The sequence below is a fragment of the Penaeus vannamei genome, chromosome 26, assembly GCF_042767895.1.
Source record: "Penaeus vannamei isolate JL-2024 chromosome 26, ASM4276789v1, whole genome shotgun sequence".
In the NCBI taxonomy this organism is placed as follows: domain Eukaryota; kingdom Metazoa; phylum Arthropoda; class Malacostraca; order Decapoda; family Penaeidae; genus Penaeus; species Penaeus vannamei.
The window spans coordinates 14,985,688-14,997,407 of record NC_091574.1 but is presented as its reverse complement, the minus strand read 5'-3'; the positions used below and the strand labels follow the sequence as shown (position 1 = coordinate 14,997,407).

General features: G+C 32.4%; 2 long non-coding RNA genes across 2 annotated transcripts; both read right to left on the bottom strand.

Moving 5' to 3' along the window:
* Positions 1-3,265: 3,265 nt before the first annotated feature.
* LOC113816664 (uncharacterized) lies at positions 3,266-5,076 on the bottom strand. The gene is made up of 3 exons (XR_011399622.1): positions 4,959-5,076; positions 4,045-4,115; positions 3,266-3,486 (listed from the first exon to the last, which is right to left on the bottom strand). It is a non-coding gene; the product is annotated as an uncharacterized lncRNA (long non-coding RNA).
* A 1,795-nt stretch (positions 5,077-6,871) lies between these two features.
* On the bottom strand, positions 6,872-8,483 carry LOC113816667 (uncharacterized). Its single transcript, XR_003476733.2, has 3 exons — positions 8,397-8,483; positions 7,513-7,583; positions 6,872-7,092 (listed from the first exon to the last, which is right to left on the bottom strand). It is a non-coding gene; the product is annotated as an uncharacterized lncRNA (long non-coding RNA).
* Between the last annotated feature and the right edge of the window lie 3,237 nt (positions 8,484-11,720).

Genomic DNA, 11,720 nt, shown 5'->3' with positions numbered 1-11,720 from the left:
ATGATAATGATGATGATATAATGATAATAATGAAACTAAAACTAATGATAATGATAATAGTGATTAAAGTAACAATGATAAAAAATAATGATAATAATGATAAGAATTACAATAAAAATAATGATAACAATGTTGATAATGATAACGGAAATGATGAGAATATCAATGATGACACTAATAAAAATGATAACGACAATAATTAGAAGCACTGAGAGAGCACTGATGCAATAAAAATATTTATAAGAATGACATTAAAATCACCTCTTTCTCAAGTACATTGGTGACGTCCGTGTTTCTCTATCTCGCAATGCTAATGAAAAAAAAAAAATATATATATATATATGTCGTCACGATTATTATTCTTGTTTTAATTGGGGACACAATTGGCATCTAAGGAAGACTCACTGTAAGGAGAGTAATAGGATGTTAATAATAACTGTCACTATTAATGATGATGCAATAATGAAAATGATAATGAAAATTTATAATGATGACGATTTTGGTGATAATACTGATGGTAAAGCAACAATAGTGACAATAACAGAAAGAACATCAAAAATGAAAAAAATGATGACATTGATGATAATGATGATTAATAATAAGGATAAAGAGAGAAATGATAATTGATAATGGAATCGATATTGATAATGTAGTGAATTTCCCCTGGCTGTAGGCGGGTCATCCCGTAGGCTTTCGGGCCGCCTGTTCCCCTGACGTTACGGATCGCTCTAATTAATCTACGGACTCCTCCTCCCTGCAAGATGACGTGGCTTTGCTGTTTCCTGTGTGTCTGCGCCTTTTTTTTTTTTTTTAATAAGAATAAGCCTGTGTTTTTATATTCCTTTGACTTACCTTTCCCACTGGTCCGTGATCTACCTCTACATCTACACTACTACTATACACAACACTACTTATAAACTACTTAACTTATATTCTATACTTACCTTGTTTTATTCTTGCCTTTTCGTCTTCGACTAATTCACCTTAGCTTTGTTTTTCTTTCGTTTTTCCCTTCGTGTTTCTCCGCTTTCTCTCACGGATCCCTTCTTTCACTTTTTCGTACTTTCCTATCTTTTGTCCATTTTATGTGCCCATTTTTGTATAGTTTTATCGTTCTTTTATTTCATGTATTTTTCAACTTATTTTAAACACGCCATACACTATTTAACAAATAAAAGTTAATTGCATTATGGGTAAAACCTCAGTAAGCACGGGAGCCACGTGTATATAAGGTCAAGCCAGATCGGTCTAGAGAGAGGCTTTCGTTCGTGTGTGGTGACAGACCATTGGATTTTTAGCTGGCTGACTGGTGCTTCTCGGGCTGTGGCCTCTGTGTTTTGCAAGTAGGTGTATGGTGTGTTGTCCTGTGTATTTGTTCTTTTTTGAAAGTTTTGTGCGAAATAAATGTATAATATGGATGCTCCTTTTTATGTTGCCTTTTTGTCAGCCAGTGGTCTTATTGTTTTTATCGTGACTACAGAATCACTCTATAGCTCACCTGAGAGTCATTGTTTCTTAACGCCAGACCCACATGGAGATTACCTGTAGTTGGAATACACGCTACCAAACCAACATCTTTAACTCTACGGAGTTTACAAACATCCACTACAGATAATGATAACATTTATAACGATAGTAATGATAATCTTAATGATAACAATGACAATAAATTATAATGATAATGACGGTACTAGTAAAGCAATAAAAGCAACCACAATAAACATTGAAATGAAAATGATAGTGACTATAATAGGGATAATAGCGATAATGATCATAACGATAACTGAGAATGAAAGCAAGAATTATAGTAATAAGATAAAAATAATAATGATAACAATAACAATGATAATAATAGTAATAATAATGGTGATGGGGACGACGATGAGGATGATAGGAGTAATAGGAATAATGGTAATAATGATGATAATAATGATAATAATAATAATAACTAGAAGCACCCAGAGAGCGCATACCTTCGCCAAGGCAATTGGATCGCTGATGCAATAAAGATATTCACCCTTGAAGAATGACATTAAAATCATCCCTTTCTCTAGTACACTGGTGACATCCTTGTTTCCGTATCTCTCAATGATAATGAATCATAAAAAAAAAAAAAATCCTGCATCCGGATCTCGACTCGGATCATCGCCAAAATATAATTGTATTTTAGGCTAAAAACGTACTTGTTCTTAAATAAAATCTGTTCATGAATTTGTTATTGAGTTATTCTGCTAACCATCCTGGATCCGGACCCTGATCCTGATCCTGACCACCAAAATCTAATGGGCTCTCTCTTCCTCCCCTTCCTTTTCCCTTCCTTAACCCCCCCCCCCCCTCCTTGGATAGTTCCGTAAATGATAAATGCGCATAAACTGACAGTGAAACTATTTCCAGGCAGTGTGGAGTACTTATTTCGAAGAGGAAAGTATTGATGATAATGATGATAACAATGATAAAGTAGATGTGTATACTTGTATATGTATATACATATTGCATGTATACATATATATGTGTGTGTGGATATTTGATATATTCTATGTAAAAATAAAGAAAAAAAATGTATACACACACACGCACAAACACACACATATATATATGTGTATGTATATATGAATATATCTTAACATTTATATAAATATATATGTAAATATATATATATGTATATATACATATATATACTGATATACAGATATGCATATATATATATATATCATATATATATATATACATACGTATATATGTATGTATGTACGTATGTGTACATGCATATATATTTATGTATATGTATATAAGTAGCTCTCTAATTCTAAAAGCATGTATGTATATGTTTATATCAATGTATAAATGTATATTTTGATTTAAATATGTATATACATATATTTATATGTATCTCTTTGTTCAAATATGTGTATATATGTATATATATCCAATTTATATATTATATATATACATATGAATGTTTATATATTCATATATATATACGCACATGCGCACATGTACACAGACGTAAGTATATATATATATATATATATATATATATATATATATATATACACACATGTGTATGTGTAATTATTTCTATACCTATATATATGCATATATATGTATATACACATATATGTATAAACACATATGTAAATGCATATATTTATATATGTATGTATATATATACATATATATGTATATTTACACGCACTCACACACATATATGAATCAGAACTCAATATTTCCAAACATTTTCACACACTTTTGAGAATAAAACACATTTTACATTTCCATTTCTTAGCATCTTGACCGACATGATCTATGTTGAACAAGACCTGCCAACCGGGGGGCAGGTCTGTCAGCCATACCTAGGACAACATTTGTGATATGGATTAGCGTGACAGTCGACTTTTATCAGGGCGCAGGGATGGAGTGTCGTCGTCTGCACACAGCACCAGGGATGGTCGGGGCAGCAGCTCTGGTCTGGGAGGGGCGTGGCAGCTGGAAGGAGGAAAAGGAATGAGTGAACGGGGGACGTTGTTGAACTGTTTTAGTGGACGGTTATTATTATTATTATTATTATTATTATTATTATTATTATTATTGTTATTATTATTATTATTATTGTATATTATTAAAAGGTTAATCTGAATTTACAGGAGTGGAATCACACACGCAGAAAGATACAAAATGACACTGAATTAGTATGAGAAAACAATATAGTTGAAAATCAGGAGAGAAATACGAGTAAAGCAGGAAATAGAAGGGACAGGGCAGAACAAAGAGTAAAAGAAAGAAAAAAAGGGGAAACACAGAAGGGGAGCTTTTGCAGAACAAGCAATCGAGGCAGATAGAGAGGAATAAGGCAGATTATTTTATAGAAGCAGCAGGAGAGAAAGAGAGACAAGACAGGAGAAAAAAGTGCGAAAACTGCACAAGAAGGAGTAGGGAGAGACAGAATAAAAACGAATAAGGAAGAAAAGATAAGGAAATGAAGCAGGGGATGCAACGAGAAGGCAATTTTGCAGAAGGAAACTGCAGTTATCACACAAGGCTCACCAGCAGGAGAGTAAATCGCCACAAGGAACAGGGCAGCCAGCAGGACTCCGGTGCACAGGGTGAGCCTCGACCTGTGGAATGACGATGTCGTTAGTGATGAACCATTCATCTTAATGGTCACTGTTTTTGTATATTTATGTGTATGATTTTGTATATTTATGTGTATGTTGTAGTAAAATGTTTGATAACGTCGGAGGGCCAAAACTTCGGGTAAAGTGCAACACCTCTGTGACCTTCAATTTGAAAGAATTATTTATCTTCTTTTATACACATATATATAGACATGTATATGTATATATGTTTACATGTACTTCACACACACACACAAAGTTTTAATGTAGTATGAAACAGCAATGAAAAGATAATATACTCTGCAGTATATTTGCCTGCCTTAGTTGAACCATCTTTATTAATCGATTCACAATACATTTTCTTATGATCTTGAAATATCCCCAAATGCAATCGGACATTAATGTAAAAAATGTGAAATGTATTAAGACAAATAAGTGAATAGACTAATTCATAAATGATTTTAAATAACTTTGTAAATGACTTGGCAACTGAAATCCCAAGGCAGATGACTTATGCGGCTTAACGCAGGAAAGATAAACTTTCTAGTCAACTTCAACTATAATGATATCAAATAGCAAAATTTGGAGGTGTTTTTATTCCGTTTATATATTACTCTCAATTCTTTAATGGCATAGAAAATTATTTAATTCTGTCGAAATACGTAAGCATGTATTTTCATTTTGTCATGTAAATTATTTTTCCTACTCTTAAAAGTATAATGAAACACCTTGAGGGACCAAGACACCCTCCCCCCCATCGGGCCTCTAAATGTATAGGTACACCCTTAATTACACTTAAAATATGTATCTACCAGACTCTACATGGCCACGATGACCACCTACCACATGTTGATACTCAAGTTCTCAGTGTTGTGAATTCTGTCGTGGTTGGGAAGCGTGTGAAGGGAATTCCGCTTGCGAGCCTTATATCCTCCAGGAGGAATGGGTTGACATCTAGCGATTTTGTAGTCAATAGCTTGATCTTCTTTCTGGCTTTCTCATTTTAGTTGCAGAGTGTTTGGTTGACCTTGGTGTGAACTTCCAAGGGCAGGATGATAGGGCCGACTGACAAGACACATAAATATGCGGAAATAGCGAAGAAAAACAAGAGTGAATATTAATACAAATATATGTTTCTATATGTATATACATATACATATATATATATATATATATATATATATATATATATATATATATATATATATATACGCACACACGCGCACACAAACATATACATATATACATACATATATAGATAGATAGATAGATAGAGAGAGAAAGAGAGAGAGAAATGAAAATGGCTATGATAGGAGTAATAACGATAATAATCATAATGATAACTGATAATGAAAGCAACAATTATGGTAATAAGATAAGAATAATAATGATGATAACAATATCAATGATAATATTAGTAATGGGGATGGGAACGATGATGACGATGATAGGAGTAATAGGAATAATGGTAATAATGATGATAATAATGGTAATAATAATAATAACTAGAAACACCCAGAGAGCGCATATCTTCGCCAAGGTAATTGGGTCGTTGATGCAATAAATATATTCACACTTGAATTACATTAAAATCATCCCTTTCTCAAGTACACTGGTGACGCCCGTGGTTCCGTATCTCTCAATGCTAATGAATCGTTATAAAAAAGAAAAGAAAGAAAAAAAATCCTGGATCCGGATCTCGACTCGGATCATTACCAAAATATAATTGCATCTAAGTTATTCTGCTAACCATCCTGGATCCGGACCCTGATCCTGACCACCAAAATCTAATGGGCTCTCTCTTCCTCCCTTTCCTTTCCCCTTCCTTAACCCCCCCCCCTCCTTGGATAGTTCCGTAAATGATAAATGTGCATAAACTGACAGTGAAACTATTTCCAGGCAGTGTGGAGTACTTATCTCGAAGAGGAAAGTATTGATGATAATGATGATAACAATGATAAAGTAGATGTGTATACTTGTATATGTATATACATATTGCATATATACATATATATATGTGTGTGGATATTTGATATATTCTATGTAAAAATAAAGAAAAAAATGTATACACACACGCACAAACACACACGCACACATATATATGTGTATGTATATGTTAATATATCTTAATATTTATGTAAATATATATGTAAATATATATATATGTACATATACATATATATACTCATATACAGATATGTATATATATTATTTATACATACATACATACATACATATATATGTATGTATGTACGTATGTATACATGTATATATATTTATGTATATGTATCTATTAAGCTCTCTAATTCTAAAAGCATGTATGTATATGTTTATATCAATGTATACATGTATATTTTGATTTAAATATGTATATACATATATTTATATGTATCTCTTTCTTCAAATATATATGTATATATGTATATATATATCCAATATATGTATATATATACATATGAATGTTTATATATTCATATATATATACGCACATGCGCACATGTACACAGACGTAAGTATATATATATATATATATATATATATATATATATATACATTTATACATGTGTATGTGTGTATTTATTTCTATACCTATATATATGTATATATATGTATACACACATATGTAAATACATATATTTATATATGTATGTATATATATACATATATATGTATATTTACACGCACTCACACACATATGTGAATCAGAACTCAATATTTCCAAACATTTTCACTCACACTTTTGAGAATAAAACACATTTTACATTTCCATTTCTTTGCGTCTTGACCAACATGATCTATGTTGAACAAGACCTGCCAACCGGGGGGCAGGTCTGTCAGCCATACCTAGGACAACATTTGTGATATGGATTCGCGAGACAATCGGGGAATATCAAAGCACAGGGATCGAGTGTCGTCGTCTGCACACAGCACCAGGAAATGTGGGGGCAGCAGCTCTGGTCTGGGAGGGGCGTGGCAGCTGGAAGGAGGAAAAGAGCACATTGTTGAGTTGTGTTAGTGGACGGGAGTGTTATAATAATAATGATTATCATTATCATCATTGCTATTACTGTGTATCATTAAAAGATTAATCTGAATTTACAAAAGTGGAATCACACACTTAAAAAGATAGTAAGACAAAAAGCGCAATTCGAGCCAACTCTGCAGACAATAGTACTGTGTGACCTTTGTAGACAATATAGTCGAAAAGCAGGGGAGAAATACGAGTAAAGCAGGATATAGATGGGGCAGGGCAGCAGAACAAGGAGCAAAAGAAAGAGAAAAGCAGGGAGAAGCAGAATAAAAACGAACAAGGCAGAAAAGATAAGGAAATGAAGCAGGGGATGCAACGAGCAGGGAACTTTGCAGAAGGAAACTGCAGTTATCACACAAGGCTCACCAGCAGGAGAGTAAATCGCCACAAGGAACAGGGCAGCCAGCAGGACTCCGGTGCACAGGGTGAGCCTCGACCTGTGGAATGACGATGTCTTTCGTGATGAACCATTCATCTTCATGGTCACTGTTTTTGTACATTTATGCATATGTTGTAGGGAAATGGTTGATAACGGTAAATTGATTATAACTTTCTTATTACTTAATAATGTTAAAGGAAATATTTATCTTCTTTTATACATCTATACATACATATACATATATATACATATATAGATAGATAGATAGATAGATAGATAGTTATATACAACACAAAGTTTTAATGTAGTACAAAAAGCATCAATGAAAAGATGATATACTCTACAATATAGTTGTTTGTCTGGGACCATCTTTGTTAATCGATTCACAATGCATTTTCTTGTGATCTTGAAATATCCCCAAATGCAGTCAGATATAAATGTAAAAATACGAAAAGTACTAAGACAAATAAGTGATTAGGGTAAATCATAGATCATATTGAATAACTTTATAAATGCCTTGGCCGCAAAATCCCAAGGCAGATGCCTATACGACTTAACGAAGGAGATTTTCTAGTCAATGTAAACTATAATGACATGAAATAGCAAAACTTGGAGGTGTTTTTATTCCATTTACCTACTACTATCATTGTACTGGCATAGATATCTACTTGATTTTGTCCCAAATACGGAAGCATATATATAGATTTTGTCATGTAGATTATTTTTCCGAACCATCAAAATGTAATGAACCACCTCGAGAGATGTACACTACCCCCCCCCCCCCAATCGGGCCTCTAAATGTCTAGTTACGCCCCGTATAGACTGTACAATTGTGTATCTACTAGACTACATTGCTATGACTACCACCTACCACATGTTGATACTCAAGTTCTCTGTGTTGTGAATTCTGTCGTGGTTGGGAAGCGTCTGAAGGGAATTCTGCTTGCGAGCCTTATATTTTCCAGGAGGAATGGGTTGACATCTAGTGATTTTGTAGCCAATAGCTTGATTTTCTTTCTAGTTCTCGTAATGTTGTTGCAGAGTGCTTGGTTTGACCTTGGTGAGAACTTCCAAGGGCTGGATAACGAGACCGACTGACAAGCCACACAAATATGCGGAAAAGCGAAGAGAAACAACAGAGAAAGTAAATATATATATATATATATATATATATATATATATATATATATATATATATGTATATATATATATATATATATATATATATATATAAAGATATGTATTTATATATGTATAAATATATATATACATATACATACACATGTGTATATATAAACATAAATATATATATATATATATTTATATATATACATACATACATATATGTATATACACACACGCACACATGTATACACACACACACACACACATACACACACACACACACACACACACACACACACACACATACACATACACATACACACACACACACACACACACACACACACACACACACACACACACACACACACACACATATATATATATATATATATATATATATATATATATATATATATATATATATATATATATATATATATATATATATATATATATATATATATATATATCAAGTTATCAGCAAAGAGAGAAGGCGGTTTTATTACTTTTGAATTATTAACACATTTTAAACACATTACATGAAACAAATAAGGGAACAGTAATATATTATACAAGATTATTTTTTCTATTACATTTTGCATCACATATTGAGAAATGAATAATGATTGTGATGCTGATCATGATGAAATAGTAATGATAATGCTGATAGTGATAGTAAAGATAATGATAATAACAATAAACTGAGGATGCTTGTACCATTACAGTTACTACGAATTTTACGGCTACTGCTGCTGCTTAAAATATTGAAGACAATGATAGTAATGATGTTGATCTTGATAATAACAATATCAACAGCAACGACAACAAAAACAACAGTAACAGAAATAATGATAATGACAATAGTAATAATGTGAGAAGTCAAAGGTATGGATGAGAATGAATCTATTTATAGTGCAAGAGGTGTATCTGACCGGTTTCGTCAGAAACATGTATTTCTCACGAAGGAATATTCGAAACCGGTCAAATAGGTCTATATTGTGAAGATATTCATTCGCATCCATACCTTTTCTACAAATGATGATGATAACAACAGCAGCAACAACATCAATAACGCAATGATAATGGTAATGATTTTAACAATGATAGGAACAACAACGATACTATTATTGATAATAGTAATAATTATAATGATGATAATGGTAATGATAATAATGCTTATGATTATAATGACAGCAATAATATTGATAATGGTAATAATGATAATGATAATAATGATAAAAACTAAAATTAAGATAATAATAATAATGATAAAAACTCAAATTAAGATAATGATAATAATGATAAAAACTAAAATTAAGATAATGATGATAATGATAAAAACTAAAACTAAGATAATGATTATGATAGATTCATTCCTCTCCTATTTCAAGCTCTATATCTACCCTTTCCCTCTTCTCTCCTCTTCCTCTTTCAACTCTCCCACCCTTTTCACTCTCTTATTCCCTTCCCTCCCTCCCCCCATCCCCCTTTTTCTCTGAGCCGTCTCTCCCTTCCTCCCTTTCATCTTACTTTTCGTCTTTACACTCCGTTCATTTCCCCTCTGTTTCCCTTATTCTCCCTTTCTCCTTTCCCCCTTTCTTCTAGTCCTTCCTTTCCCTTGCCCCCCCCCCCCCCTCGAATTGTTGCGTGCATGATAAAAGCACAAATTGAAGGTATAACTACTACAGTGCAGTGTGCAGTACTTGCCTCGAAAAAAATATGTAATAAAAATAATAATGATGATAACGATGTTGATAAATAAGATGTTGAGATGATAATGATGATGATTGAAATGATAATAATGAAAATGAAACTAATGATAATAATATTAAAAATATTATTATAATGATAAAAGTAACAATGGTAATAATGATAAAAATAACAATAATAATAATGATAACAGTAATGATACTAACAATGTTGATAATGATAACGAAAATGATAAGAATATCAATGATAATGATAATAGCAATGGCAACGACAATAACTAGAAGCACTTAAACAACACATACCTCTGCCAAGGCAATAGGGTCAGTGATGCAATAAAAATATTCACAATAAGAATGACATTAAAATCACCTCTTTCTCAAGTACACGGGTGACGTTCGTTAATGGATCCTAAAAAAAAAATAATTAAAAAATAAATAAATAAATAAATAAATAAAATCTGGATCAGGATCACCACCAAAATTTAATATCATCTAAGTTATGCTAAGGTACACCTCTGGTAGATTTTTCATAAAACTATGTTCATAACTTTGTAAGTTACCCTGCGCATTATCCGGATCATCACAAAAATTACTGGCATCTAAGCTGGGCTGACACACCTCTGGTGAGGATATCATAAAATATATCTTTAGATTTCGAGTTATAATGCTAATCTTCCTGGATCCGCATCATGATCCAGATCACCACCAACATCTAATGGCAATTGTTGGGCTAAGACATAAAAAAAAAAAAATCTTTACCTTTTGAGTTATCCTGCGAACCAAAAACAAACAAACTAACTAATGCTACCAAAAATAAAACCTTGGCTGAAGCAATAACAATAATCCTCAAAGAGTCATGATATGATGCGCGTCTACATGTGTGCATGTGTGTGTGTGTGACTTCAAAACATTTATCTTGTTAATTAATGTATTTTACTCCAGATTGGCAGTCACACAGGATATGATATGATATGACATAGGGTGCCAGACCTACATCAGAATGAGAAAACCGCAGGCACGAGGAATTTAATTTAAGGCGTACTAAATAAACACAACTTGCGAACGGACGAACAAACGAGGAGGGGATGAACATAAGTAAATACATGACATGATAACAATGATGATAACATGAAGAGTAACAGTACAAATGGAAATTGATACAGTAATGGTGATAATGATAATATCATTGGTGACGATAGCAGTATAATTGAAATGTCAAATATAAATAACATAACGAAATATTGATAAGGATGAAATTAATAGTATTAGGATTACAAAATATTGACAGTGATATGAATTATAAAAAAACGCTGGTAATTCTAGTATTGTTGACCACAGCGTTTCGAAAGAGACAGAAA